Here is a 15,361-nt window from a genome sequence, read left to right on the forward strand (position 1 = left end):
TGCTCAAGAAGTGAAAGAAGAAGAAAATGATAGAAGACAGCCGTGGTGAACACTCAACGCTGAATAACGACGCCCGGAGTCTTTGTTCTGGAAGAGATGACAGACGGTATCATTGCATCAGCGAAATGTGCTTAATATGGCGTGTCCGTTGCAGTGTATACGATGGAACCATGGAACGTTAATTACAGGAGCTGTAGAAGCACATCGCGGAAGGCTGAGACAACTTATCTGTACCTGTATCTGGATGCTCTGAAATACTCTGAGGTTTGACTGGTGTACGTTAAGAGCAAAATAAGCTATTGTTATTAGAGCACTCTGTACAAATGTTGCTTGGAATTTACCAATGATCACCATTTTCGCAATGGGATGAAGTGTGCAATTCTATTGATGGTCGCATTAAGAGGGGAGGCGCATGGAGTTTGCTCAGACATTTACTAGATGAGACAAACACTAAGTCTAATCAGAGGACTGTGATAGGTAAGCTGGTCCATCAGGCGTGTCGGGACTCCACGGAGCAGGAGTTGCCAAAGGATTTGGCTCAGAGATACCTTCCTTTGGAGATCTGGCACGATACACCTGATGTGGTTTTGGAATACAGTAGAAACGAAAATGCAGCTATGGACGCGGAATTTACTGAAAGTGATATCAGGATGGCGCTGCAGAATCTTAATCGTCGATCGGCATCAGGGCCGGATGGCATTACGAATAAAATGCTACGGAATTTAGACGATGGGTCAATTGAGTTCCTTACGCGGCAGATCAATTGCCTATGGAAGGAAGGCTCTTTCCCGGAAGAGTGGAAACTGGCAACTACTGTTCTGATACCCAAACCGGGCAAGGCCATGGGGCTTGAAAATCTCAGACCTATTTCCCTGACGTCGTGTTTGGGAAAAGTCGCTGAGCATGCCATTTTACATAGGCTAACGCGTTATGTTGAGGGCAATGGGGTCTTTCCGCATTCGATGATAGGATTTCGGCCCGGCCTCTCGACTCAGGATGCTATGATCAGGATTAAGCATCAGATCCTTGACCGGCGAACAAGGGATACTAAGGCACTAATTGGACTTGATGTGGAAAAAGCTTTCGATAAAATCCGACATTCTTTCATTCTACGGGTGCTATCGGACTTGAATATGGGGCAGCGGCTTTTCAATTTTGTCAAGGCTTTCCTTACGCATAGAAAGACATGTCTCAGGTTTGGGGAGATAAAATCGGAAGTCGTTAAATTGGGTTGCTGTGGTACTCCGCAGGGATCCGTACTCTCGCCTATGTTATTCAATCTGGCGATGTCGAAGTTGGCTAATAGACTGGACACTGTCCAGGATATTGGCTATTCTATCTACGCGGATGACATTACTATATGGAGTGTCGGTGGTAGTGATGGGGAGCTTGAGGCTAGGCTGCAGCAGGTGGTAACGCTTACGGAGGAGTGCCTGGGTCTCATGGGGCTCAAGTGCTCCACTAAAAAGTCGGAGTTGTTGATCTTCAAATCTAAGAAGCTAGGTCGTAGGCCGAGGGGTTGGGTACCGGAAGTTGAGCCTTGCATTAGAATTCATACTAGGGAAGGGTCGGTGATACCCAAAGTTGAAGCAATCAGGGTCCTGGGTTTTGTACTTGAAGCGAACGGATCGAACATTAGAACCATTCAGCGTATTACCAAGAAAACGGAGGAGGCCATAAGACTTATAAGAAGGATCTCTAATAGGCATAGGGGTTTAGGAGAAGAAGGTGCGATGCGCTTAGTTCACGCATTTATTATGTGTCATTTCTCGTATGTGGCAGCTATGCTAAATTGGAATAGGGGGGAGAAAAATAAATTGGAAGCATTAATCAGAAAAGCCATCAAGGCTGCGCTTGGTCTGCCTATGACTACGTCAAACGATATGTTGGTACGACTGGGTTTGCATAATACTTTAGATGAAATTGCTGAGGCTCAACGTACCGCACAGAGGGAGCGGTTGCTAGGTACACCAGCGGGTAGGTATATATTACAGTCAATTGAAGAATCGGTGGCTGTGTCGCACGATAGGGCGCCCCTACACGAGTTGAACGTGAACCTTAGGGCAAATATCATGGTTCGTCCATTTCCGCGGAATGTGCACCCCGTACACAATGTAGGGAGGCGGGTCGCGAGAGCTAGGGCTTTGTTGCGAGAGGCAAAGGATCAGGAGGAGGAGTCTGCGTTTGTTGACGCCGCATGGATTAATGGTAAAAAAGCTTATTCGGTGGTGGTAGTAGATGGCAAAGGGAGCGTTAGAAATGCTGCTTCCATTTATACCAAAGACCCGGGGGTTGCTGAACAGGTGGCTATTGCTCTAGCACTAATTGATTCTAGAAGAGTTTTGGTGTTTAGCGACTCGCGATCTGCGATTACAGCCTTCTCGAGATGACTTGTTGCGGAACCGGCTAACAGACTGCTGCAGGGTAGGACTATCACTTCGCATACCGTTACTTGGTTCCCGGCGCACATGGGGACAGTGGAGGGAGCCCCGCGTAACCTCAACGAGGTGGCGCACAGGGAGGCACGAGGATTAGTGTGCCGTGTACTCCCTGAAGGGGCTGGATCTCCCGCTCCTGAGTACAGGGACCAACTGTTAACCTACAACGAAATCACCAAGCACTATTACTTAGGGCGCAGGGCATTCCCGTTGCCACATCCTAAATTAAGTAGGCCACAGGCGGTTACATTAAGGCTTCTGCAGACACGGACGTACCCTAACCCGGTCATCATGAATAAAATTAATCAGGACTGCGGGGTTTCAGTCTATTGTAGTAAGTGTGGGGGTTTGCTCGATTTACAACACATGCTGTGGCGCTGCTTGGCGTTGGCCGGTGATGGTTCTCGAGGTGAACAGTGGTGGCAGCGAATGCTGCACAGTGAAGTGCTGGCGGACCAACTCAGGGCTGTCCAGAGGGCCCGTGTGATAGCAGAGGGGCTAGGCCTCTCTGTACCGACGTGGGAGCGGCCCGCATCAGTCCCAGACTGATCCCTCCGGACCTAAATAAAGTTCTTCATACCATACCATTTTCGCTAGCCACAAATGTAAGAAATGTGGGTAACGCAAAAGTTATTTCACAGCTGAGAAACGTGAGAACTGCAGAAAACGTTACCATCAACAAGTACACATAAAAAGAATAGGCTTTCCTGTAATAAATGGGTTGTTCGTTTATGCGTCATTTATACGCACCTCAACTTTCGTCTAAAAGGGACGTACCCCTCATTTTCTGTCAAGATGCTGAGGCTTAGTGTACGGAGATAGCCAAATGTCAGCGTTGTTGCCTTCTGGAGACTTGCGCGACTCTGCGGAAACACAGGGGCAGAAGAATGGGGACGACAAGGAAGCTGAACCAGAGGGAAAAGTATGGTTAGTTATCCTGGGAAATAGAGGAGGAGTAGTAGAAAGGCCACTCGGTCACAATCCCCGCCGACTATCGCAGGGTATGATCACTTGTAGCACGTCTAACCCCTGTGGGCAAATCGCACCTAAAAGCTGGCACAAATTTCGCGGCCTTTAGTGAGTGGCTGTTTGTGATTTGTGATCAGGTTGTACCTAAAAGCACCAAGTTGTAAGGAGCAGCACATAAAACACGACTTTGTCAGATGCGGCATTACGGAATATTATACAAGGCTGTCTTCTATGAGAATAAAGAAGTACCCTTGCGTGAAGTTAATTTTGTCAGCTTTAAAACTAACCCTACCAATTCAGATGGCAGAAGTACATCTGTAATACCCCCCATCGGAAATTATGCCATCAGCTGCCGCCATTTCTTTCAAGTTTCTTGGATGCTGTGCTCAACTGTACAAAATAAATAGTTATATTCTTTTATTCATCCCTTCAGCTTGTGTGTCTTTATCAGCGCCGGCATTTTGACACGGCCCTATTATTACCTGTGTGTAGTAAACTGTCTGACTTCTGGTGTGAACCACTTATCCTTAGATTATTCTACTTCATGGCCTCTACGTTGGTCCCAGATTACACTAATTTATTCCGGACTTTTAGTTGGCCATTTAGGAATTTATTACATCATGTAATTATTTCTTTCGAATCGCTTGACTGTTAAAAGTTGACTCGCAGTACTTACATAAACGCTCAATACTCGCGTTCGCTTTTGTCGCAGTCTTTTATACGTGACGTGTTGCTTTGGCAATGAAGTTGTCATTTTAGTCTCAGCTTTTTCACAACTACGCGTTCATACATGGTGTCCCAGCTCACATTAGCCCAACCATTTGAAAGAAAAAGAAAGACGGAGAAAAACACCGTGCAAGCTATGCTTTTAGGACCTACAGTGCTCAGTTGTCAGGCCTCTGACGACCGAACACATCAGGCCTTATAACTCTACCTTGCGCTGCGTTCTTTGAGTGTTTTCTTTTCTTTTGGATAGGCTGGCTAACGTTAGCTGGGACACATCGTATGGATGTGATAACCACACACATTTCTCGCACAAAGCCTTGAGGGCTCCAGTCCGCGCACAATGCTCAACAATTGAAATGCTATGCTGGGGCGCAGGCGGTGAGTGTTGAAAGATTGCTGGGCGTGAAGGGGGGGGGGGGGCAATGCTGTCAAAAATGCATCGAAAAGGCTCTCGCGTTCCTGGTGGGCCAGAATTGATCAGATCGGTGTTCCTCCTGCAAACCTGGTGCGCAACCAACTGCCGGCATCTCATTTGAATCCCTGTCCACTGTACAGTCACCCGCAAAATTTACGCGGCACGGTTTTCACGACAAATGCAGATTTCTGTTCCATTGAGGCGTAACGCTTCTAATTTAATTGATCACAGTGTAATTCGCAAGAACGGCTACACATAAAAGTTTTTAATTAGAGGCTACGTGCACAGGCTTCGCGGAAATTTGGCTTTTTCGGATATTCCACGTCTCGTAAACTTTTGCGGCAACATGGGTAACCGCGGCAAGTATATGCACTTCACTGCGGTATCTAGAAGGACACTATAGGTTGATTATCTGGATCAGGCTAGCTTCTCAACATTTGTGCGCTCACAGTCACACGTATGATATCATTGTGCGATTATTAAAATAGCGTTAGTGTAGCGAGATAAGCGAGCAGCTACATTTTACCGCTCGGTTTACATATAAATGTGTGTGGTTTCGTCATCAGCTTTTATGACATAGTCGCTTGCTTATCTGCCCATCTGTGCGAGACCCACAATAAGCTCCTCAATAAGGAATGAGATGAAACGCGTTCTTGACCCCCTACGTGATTTTTTAACGGTCCACTAAAACTGTCTAGGAAACTCTTTATTTAGGCTCGAATTGGATTAGAGTCACTTATTTTATTTTTTATTTTTTAGCATTGTTTCAGACGCACTGAAACTCTAGGATGTCAATGCTGAAAGGCAGAAGATCGTCTGCGTGACTAAGGCCCTGCTCCCCATACGTTGCTCAGCGGTGAGGTAGCACAGCATGCCACATGTCATACATAAATATATCATAGATACATATCCATACCATAGATTACACTTACGTAGCATATATTATAAGCATACGCGCATTAAATATCTGTGTCATTAAGCAATTTCCTAAGCAGGAACCGTTTATATCCAACGGAGCATGACACGTCTAAGAAAAAGATTTGATAATATATACAAGCGCAATATGAAACTGACTTAACAAGAGATAATTACAGATAAAGCACACTAGAGACTCATTGGCCCGGATGAATCAGAAAAAGAAAGCAAATGTATTTTCATAGCATTTTTAAAGCAGTTTAGTGATCGGAAGTTTTTCGCAATAGTGATCGTGCTAGGTAAGGTTAGGTTAGCTTAGGCTAGCTTAGGTTATGTTTGGTTTGGCTAGGTTAGGTTAGGTGGGTTAGGTTAGGTAAAGGTGCATTTATGAGGCATGAGACTTAGAGTGCTAGTTTTGTACCGTAATTGGTCGTGCTAAATGGAACACTGAATTGATCGTGCCTAAAATTGTATTGGGTTTTATTTGCTAGGTATTACTGATAAAAAATTAGCGTTTTTTCTCGGGTTAACCTCGTATGTGTCACACGAGCTTAAGATCATATAGTTGATTATTTTTTAAAGGTTGTGTTTTAAAGAAAATGCTGCGTTATCACGCGCTTCGAGGTTTTCAGTACAGCGAACTGCTTGTTTTGGGGACATGTCAGTCGATCCAAATTTGATTGGTATGTAGTCACCCAACAGGCACCAACTACGATGGGACTGCATTAACGAATAATACAGGTGAGGTTTCATCCAAATAGAAACAAAATACCTAATCCTAAACAATATGCCTGTTTACGTACAAGGACTAGTATGAATATTCGTTACATGAGGTGTAGAAGTCAGGTTTTCATCAAAAAGTACACCTAAAAACTTAAAAGCTGAAGTCCGCTCGATTACACAACTATTGAACTTGAGACTAATAGCACAGTCATCAGGCTTATCTTTAGGCCTAATAACCACATATTTCGTTTTATTGAAATTTAACTGTAGCTGGTTGGCTGCTAACAAACTAAAAGTTGATCTAACCAATTATTGGCTGCAATTTCTAGCACACGTAGGCTGTTACCTGAGAAAAACAAGCTTGTGTTATCAGCACACAGGTCTATATCTGGAGTAAGCGATATGTTTACAATATCGTTTACGTATATAATAAAGAAAAGTGGATTATTATTTACTCCTGAGGGACACCAAGTCGGATTTCTTTCTTTTGTGAATCAAACCCATTATAACATGCGTATTGTAGTCTGTCAGTGAAATAATTCTGGATCAGTTTTTTGGCCATACCGCAAATCCCATGGTATAACAGTTTATTAAATAGGATGTTACGTTCAATAGAGTCGTAGGCTTTCCTAATATCGAGAAAAAGACCGACCATACATAATTTGATTTCTAAATTACAGCGGATTTTTTTTCTTTGATGTGAACAAGGGCCATTTCTCTAGATCTATGTTCACGGAGGGCAAACTGTTAGTGCACAAGTGCATGCTTTTCATTTGGTAATTTATTAAGTCTGCACTTTAGGAGTCGTTCAAGCATTTTCGAGAAAAGCAGAAGCGTGGATATTGGTCTGTAATTTTTTAAGTCAGCGAAGGAGCCTGCTTTATGCAGTACAAACATTTGGGCGATTTTCATAGAATCGGGAAAGACGTCATTCACTAAATCACTGCCACAGATATGGCATAATGGAGCCAAGAGAATATCAGCAACAGCTACGATTGGTTCTTCTATTATGTCATCTGTCCCTGTTGAAGTATCGTTTATCGGGGCATTAACAACGGAAAATACTTCCATTTCAGTGCAAGGTGACAGGAAAAAGGAATTAGAGCTCCCGTAGTTTACACATTTTTCAAATTCCAGTAATGAATTACCAGAGCGGGATGTCCCACCAGCAAGTAAAAAAATGATCATTGAACTTGTTGGCTAAGGAAGTTTCACAGTATTCGGTACTATCAAACGTTAGAGTATACGGGTTTTTGTTTTGCCACGTTCCTTTAAAACTGCGAACTGCGTTCCAAAATTTCTTTGGATCGTTTGATACCGTGCTAACCATATGTTCATAATACCTGTTTCTAGCTTTCTTGAAGTCTGAAGTCAACTTGTTTCTTATTTTCTTGTATTAACTTAATATACCAGGTTCCCTTTAGCGAATAAATGTATCAAATCATTTTTCACGCTTCTGCATTCTTTCATACATCTCTCGAGTTACCCACGGCTTCCTAGCTTTTTTGCACGTTCTCATTTGTTATAATCAAAAAGCCGCATCATAACACGATTTTCTTTTATCAATAAACGTCTCATACGAAATATTGGGATCATTTTCACTATGTACATCAGACCAGTCGGTGTTTTCTATCATTGAGCAAAAAGTACTCATATTCTCTCGGTTAAATTGGTGACAGAAAGGAGACTGACATCGAAAACGCCTTCCCTTGTTTTCATGTTGTGGTAAAAACGATATATTGGCAAATGATCGCTTAAATCAGAGGTGACAACTCCCAAAAAGACATCATTTGTATCGTGGTTCGTTATGCATACATCAAACAATGATTCAAAATCTGGCGTTATTCTAGTCGGCGAACATATTGTATTAGTGTGGTTGTATGAATGTAATACGTAAATAAAATCGTTGAGTTTGAGCAATAGGTAATACTAAGTTAATGTTCATATCGCCAACCAATACAACAGGGAGACTCCAATAGCATGCATAATGCAATATTTTGGTGATTAAATGAATGAATTCCTCAAGGTCACTTGAAGGGGGATGATACACTGGCGCAATTATATATTTACAATATTTTACAGCAACACATTCATAATCGGCAGCAGCACCAGCAGCAGCCTATTTTATGTCCACTGCAGGATGAAGGCTTCTCCCTGCAATCTCCGATTACCCCTGTCCGAGTTTACAAGTTCATGGAAATGAACTTGTTAACTCGGAATTCGTGAGAATTAAGGCGGGAGCTCCTAAGACATATCATTTTTCAGATAAAGTGAAGTACTTCCCCCACCACGGTGCTTACGATAAAAGCCTTCACATTTATAACCATCAAAATGATTACTATCCCCTGCACTTGAGAACCGCGTTTCAGTAAAACAACAAGTTCAAATTTATGTACTAAAGATTCCAAAAAAAATTTCGGTTTCCATATACTTATATTTCAGGCTCCTAGCATTTAAATAGAAGATAGATATCTTGTTATCTGTTAGGAAAGAAGAAGCGCGTATGGCAGAGGTGAATGAAGAACTGCCAAAGTAAGGCGATACACATGTGCCCACCATGAGAAATGAAAGTTTTATGTAACGCCCAAAAAGCGCGGGATAGTCGGCGTGTCTGAATTAAATCAACTTCTCACGCAATATAAATTGTGCGCTCGTCCTGAGCTCTGCGCACGAACAATTTGTCGGCCTTGTGCCAGCCGCATTAAAAATATTTTTCCTGGCATCGTAGCTTCATTTCCCACACCTCAGCGTCTTGTGTTATGGCGTCAGATTATCAAGGAAGTAAACATTTCATTTGGTTGCTTTCAAATCACTCCTTTTTGTCATCCATTTCTCCCGCGTGACACAGGATACAAAACTGGCCGGCCTACGGGCCAGCCTCGGAAACACCGCCGCTTCCGTGGCCGAGGTAATTGGCGCCATCCATCAGGAGGGCGGGAAAGTAACTCCGCTTCCCTTGCATGGCCTCCAAGATCGACGCGCGCCCGCGAGCGCCCATCCGTGATGCCATGTTCTTTCGCCCATCCACTCAACCCCTCTCCCCTTGCCCTCCCTCGCAAATGCCGCACTTTCGACTGTCTCCGAGCGCGCCTGCCAGCCCGGCGCCAGCTTAGCCCGCTGCATGAAGTTTCGTGTTTGGTTATCTGCTCTTATCGGGAAGCGTGCTCTGCTGTGCGTTGACCGGTAGTGGCAGTTTCGTCAATTTCGTGGTCCTCGATAGCTGTGTGCTTGTGCTCCGTGATGTTTCACTCGTTTCACGACTCGCACGAATACCTTAAAAGCAAGTCCTGCAAGGTTCTTCCGGGCACCTAAAGACAACAGATGAGCGCGCAGACCCAAAGACATAAGAAGCATGTACACGAACACGGCTCTGTGCATGTGTGTGCTCCACGAGTCTCCGGACGTCGTTGCGCCTTGATTGCGCTACACTTCCTTCTTACCGGTAGAGAAAGCTGACAAATAGATGCTCCTCCTCATTCTCACGTGATCTATAACATTGTTTTCCTGGGCCAAGTCTCATTCTGCAACTTCAGTAACTCGCCCAGCTTTCCCTTCCGCTCTCAGTGCGTTTTCTGTGTGTCACTGTTCAACAAACGTACCAACAGCTGCAAAACTACTGTTCGTGATTGTGTATTATTTAGTAATTGCCGATGGGAAAACTACGCAAACAATATTCATGTGTAGTCATGATACGCTTCTTTTCTTTTCTGGAAACCATGAGCATTGCAAGTGTCCTATATATGCATATTTTTTTTCGGCTCGTGCTTATTACACAAAGAAGTGGCCAGTAGGTTCGCCTTAGTGCTTAAGTGACGTAATTTTACTGCTAAATGTTGCATTCGTGGTGAAAGAAAAGTCGTTTCGTTTGGCTTATTTCACTTGGTCTTTGTTTGAAGAATAGGCCTATCTGCGAACGTTTTCTATGTGCTGCTGCAAAAGCTGACTACCTTCTCCTCCCCTTCGCCGCGATTACTGAAGTTGTGGCCAAGTTTAATATAATGTGATAATGTATATTTTCGTTTTTACGACAATGATATTTTTGTTCTGCCGTGTCTTTTTCATTTTGTTCCATAGTAATGAACAAGACACGCATTTCATATATATTTGCGCAGGTTTATAAGTTTTGTTTTTCTCGGTATGGCCGTGAATAAAATAATCTTAGTATTTTATTCTATATTTTAGGCATTTTGCGTGTCATTGTTCCTGCCATTACCAGTGAATTTTACCTTTTTTTAGATGTCATGACTATGTCATGCACGTCGTGCAGTTTTGTGCAATATCCCAGTGAGTATTTCAGAAGCTCTCCTGCACTTTGGTTTTTAGGCATTATGTAAAAATTGTTGTATATGTGTGTGCATAAAAGGACCTTCAGTTTTCTTGAGTTCTATATATTTTTTTTATATTTCACTCTGAACTTTTGTTTGTTCAGTAGTCATACATGTCATGCATTTTTCACTTCTTTTCATTTTCTGAGCGTGTATCATACCAAGGTATGTGAAAATATTTGTTTTCGGAAACGGAAGCCAATAAAACGAGGCCATAGATCTGTGTTGGAAGTGGAATTTATATATGTTCTGGCATATGCGGTCATACTCAAATTATGGGCAACACTGCGTGCGTTTTAACGCATAAAGAACTCGTGGCGCACCACGCCGCAACTTGCAGCTTGGCCAGTTCGCAAACGATGCCTGGGGTAGCGCGTCCATGCGATAAAAAAAATAGGCGCCGTCGACAGGCAAAAAGAAAGCAAAAGTGAAGGTGCGCGGGGCATGTGGAAGGCTGGAGAGGGAGCGGAGCGGGTTGTCATAATAATAAAAAAAAAGAGCGTTAGCGTGAGGAGGCGCCGCACGGCTGCTGTTCTTGTTGCAATGACAACACAAACAATTGTGTGCGCCGCCATTTTGAAGAAGTATCACCCTCCTCCTAGGGCCGTAACTGGAGGGGACCGTAGCGCTAGCGTCGAAAGAGCGTCTGCTTAAAAACAACCAATGGCAGCCATGCGGAGATTGAGCCCTGGGCTACCGTTCTTTGCCAAGTTTAAGTGAAAGCCTCTGTACACGTTCGACTTCTGCTCGAGACAGTTCGGCAAGTTGCAGGGCTTTCGTCACCACCATAAATACAGAAACCCTTCAAAACATTGGAGGACTCTTATGCTTCGCCTTTAAGAGTGGAACGCGATAAGATTCAGAAATCCCTGAGTGCTTCTCACGCTTCCCGGCAACTGCAGCTTATCTAACCGTAATGTTTACCGCTAAATGTTCGCGGCGAACGCTTTGCACGAAGGCAAGTTTTCTGGTAGAAACGCGGCCTCTTGCGTGGGCCGCGATGCGGCGAAGGCGAGCGCCATCTGAAGGTGTTACAAGGAACCGGTGACGCGGCTCCATGAATTTGGGTTTGAGCTTCCACTTAACAAAATAATTTTCGCGTATATTCAAATTACAATCCGAGGCTATCATGTCTGAACGTTTTGTGTGAATCGTACTTTACGATTTTTCTGACGTATTTTACTTTGAGAAATTCAGTTAGAATTTCAGTAACTTCATTGTGCTACACAGAGGGCCTGCGTGGTTCGGAATGATCTTTGCCGAAACGGCGGTCGACGCTGGACGCGCGACGCCGACGCCGGATTTCTGTTGACACTTATTAACCTAACACTGTCAGGTTAATGTAGGTGTTGTCTGTGCTATTGTTTCATCGCTACGATTCAGAGCTTAATGTTTAACCCGAGCCTAATCCGCTGACTCTAGTTTAAATATATCGGGCTGGCTTATCTGGTGTGAGGACGCTGTGTTGTTCAAATTTATCACCTGAGCGTTGCCGACACGAGCTGCTAGGGATGCGCTAAAAGAAATACGAGACGCAATTAAAAACATGAACTCGCTCTTTCATTAAACTTCCTGGACCTTCGAAAAGTAGCAAAAGCCTTTCACCTCGGTTCCATGCTTCCGCGACTGGATAACTTCAACGCGCTCCTTCTTGTGGGCCAGGAGCAGCTAGCAGGCCACGCACGAAATCCTTCTTCGTTCGCAACCAATCATAAAACGTGCATTGCTATAGCTTTCACATTTGAAAAGATAAATCGATCGGCAAGTGGCAACCTTGCCATTCTTAGTTGCCGGGCTCTCTTCCGCTTGTTCAAGCAAAGGGAAAGTTAGGAGCGAGCGGCTTTTGAAGAGACGCCAAATTTGCGGTTTTGCCGCCTAATGTCAGACGGCCGCCTAATGTAACCCAGCGTATGAGGCTCTCGCCATTTAGCAGTTGTCACTATACTTTTAGAAAATCCAAGCGCATTACCTTTCACCATTCATCAGAATTTCCCGTGTCCATTGCCGAGCTGAAGCTCGCGAATATTCGCGTTTCTAGAATCTCGATCGTGACCATCCGGAGCATGCGCACTAAAATTTTCTTGCATCTCGGACACTCTTTCCTCTTGATTAGCGATCAGAAACATCACGGAGAACGTTACACGTCTCTTCCATTTCGTGGTCACCGATGACATGGCATGGCATGGCATGGCAAGAACTTTTTAGTCCAGATGGCTGTACGGTGTATTTTGAAGCTCTTATCAAATACATAAAGCTTGAGCGCGTAAATGTCTCTTTTACTAGCTAATTATGATACATGCTAGATTATTCTGTGAAATTCGCCTGATTGACTTTCCCTGTTTGGACACTGCATTGAAAGCGAACCAATGTTACTGAATACTTGGTGCATTTTCTAGAGAAGTCGCCTTAACTACAGAGTAATCAAATATATCTTTAATTTCCACTCAGTACTGCTGCATTTGACCATAAAACAAATTTATTTCCCGTCTCAAAGTGCATGTGAAAGTTATTATAGTGAACTACAGCGATACACTGCCCTCTTGCGGCAGATTTAGCCACATTAGATAAGCAGGGTGTCAAGTTTTCGCACTACAACATGCCAACCATGATTTCCTTGGAACCACTGCACAGAAGTGGCAAGTACAAGTCATGTACACTGTGACTGAGTAGGGCTTTTATTGTGTTCTGTTCTTTCTTTCCCCTTTTCCCACCCCCAGTGTAGGGTAGCAAACCGGGTGCGCTTCTGGTTGACCTCCCTGCCTTTCCTGTCCTTGCTTTATCTCTTTCTCTCTCTTACGCAAATTTTTTGCGAACATTCTTGAAGGCTATAGCTTGCGTCGCTGCCTACAACTCTGTTACGTACCGCTGGAGCATCATGATCATAATTACGGAAGGCCGTAAGAGCTTTCAGAGCTTGGCTGTTCGCAATTTTGTGGCCGTTTAGTTTGGCGCGGTGGCTTATATGAAACGGTTCTCTGAAATGGGGATGCTATACAGAGGCACTTATGATTTTTTATTTCACCGTGTGCAGGACACGAAACAGCTTTTTCGCCTTCCTGAGATCGACATTATAAAGACGTATTTTTTTTTTTCATAACAGCATCTTTCTTCCTAATACTCCTAGATATTTACTTTCATCTTATTCATCTTTTTTTTTTACTTTCGCAAGATATGCCTTGCGATATGCAGGGATAAGGGGCCAGTATTGTACTCAGCTCTAAGTTTAACAAGAGTCTGCAGGGAAATCCTAATGAGTTTGCTTTTAATATGTTCCAGCGTTCACGTCGTATGCCTTACAGAAAAGGAAGAGCGAGCATGGAGACGTGGAAACGGGGACGAAGGCCGGTGCTCATTTTTTTTATCACCGTGTTCTTTCGCGCGGCTCTGGCTAATATGTGTTTTGTACTCTTTGATGCAACCACACGGAGACGCCTCCTAAGAACTTCGTTCCCCAACATTAACTTGCGAAAATGACAAGGGCTTTCAGGTTAATGCGCTACGCAGGAAGGGATACTTGTCCACATTCTTCTGCTAGTTGGGCTGGTATGTTTGGAGAGATTTTGTTCTATCTTTCCGGTCCACACTCGTGCGATATGACGCAGCCGAATAAGTTACTCTTTCGTTGCACATGAGTGTGCGCTGTTAGCGCCATCAGTGCAATTCGTTTGTTTGGCGTGGCTCAGCCGCACACAGCTGTGGTTTTTTGATGGAGAGATTACAAACATGAAAACAAAAGTTATTTTATCCGGCCACGAACAAACAAGCAAACCCCCCTTTTTTTACTTTCTATTTCCATGGTCCATGTTGCACAGATTTAGAAGCAGTTGCCTGTTGGACACTGACTGCCTTTACCGAGGATGTAAAGAGAACCGAGGCGGCGGTGAAATTTAACGAGCAAATATTTTTCAAGCGTGAACGGGACTACATGTCGCGTGCTTTCTTCGTCTTTTTTCAGAGAGAGCGTTGCACAATTTAAAAGCGGGTTGCGGTTTCATTTCGTTGGCCACTGCGTTGAGAGACAGAGCAGTGATTTCGACTGCGTTCTGCTGTAATCCTTGCGTCAAAGTAGAAATATGACATGTCTGTAACATGGTATTGTTTGTAGTTCAAATGTGGGCAAGGAAAACGTAATTTGATCCGGCCCTATTACATGGAGATCTCCGATGCCGTCTATTATTTTCTGAGCAAAAAAACCTTGTAGAAACTATCACATTTGAGAATAGTCAGCACAAAATCACATTATATGTAATCTATAATTGGGACAATGTAATTTTGCATAGGTTGTTTACATAACTCAGTAGCGCTTGCTCCAGAAATGCCCGTCGGGAGTTTGCTTTCATTTAATCTGTTAGTGGTACGGTATTGCAGGGTATTGCAACAGAAGTCTTGTGTGCGAATGCGTAAAAATAGCTTCTTTCTAAGTGTCTTTATATTTTACATTTATGCCCAATCTGGCTTGTGCCATCGAGAATTATCCAGAATGTTGAGGATGGTGGAAAACAGCGGCGAAAGCGTTGACAGCGTCACTGGCAACAAACGACGTCGCAACAATAACACTGCATAAATTGCTAATAATAGTTCTCAAAGTTGACAGCTGCTGAGCACCTCAAATAGCAGCACTGCAAATGCCGAGAAGGAAAAATAAAAAAATTTACGAAAACACAAATAAGTCTTTTGTTCAAATTTCGTTGGTGGCAATGCGTCGTTTTGCTCGTGGCATCCGCTGTAGAAGAAATTTGGGCTTTAGAATTGGTTGAAGACCAGTCGGTATTTCGAAAACAGCCATCGAGCTTGAAAAGGAAGAAGCGTTTAACGCGCCAAATGCCTCATCCGCGGTGGCTTGAACATTG

The 15,361-nt window shown here is 43.8% G+C and overlaps 1 protein-coding gene across 1 annotated transcript in view; it reads left to right on the top strand.

Annotated features, from left to right (window-relative positions):
- CCHa1-R (CCHamide-1 receptor) overlaps nt 1–15,361 on the top strand; it is a 380,866-nt gene that overhangs the window by 7,622 nt on the left and 357,883 nt on the right. The gene's annotated exons all lie outside the window — the stretch shown is intronic.

Source organism: Dermacentor variabilis, chromosome 6 (assembly GCF_050947875.1).
Source record: "Dermacentor variabilis isolate Ectoservices chromosome 6, ASM5094787v1, whole genome shotgun sequence".
In the NCBI taxonomy this organism is placed as follows: Eukaryota; Metazoa; Arthropoda; class Arachnida; order Ixodida; family Ixodidae; genus Dermacentor; species Dermacentor variabilis.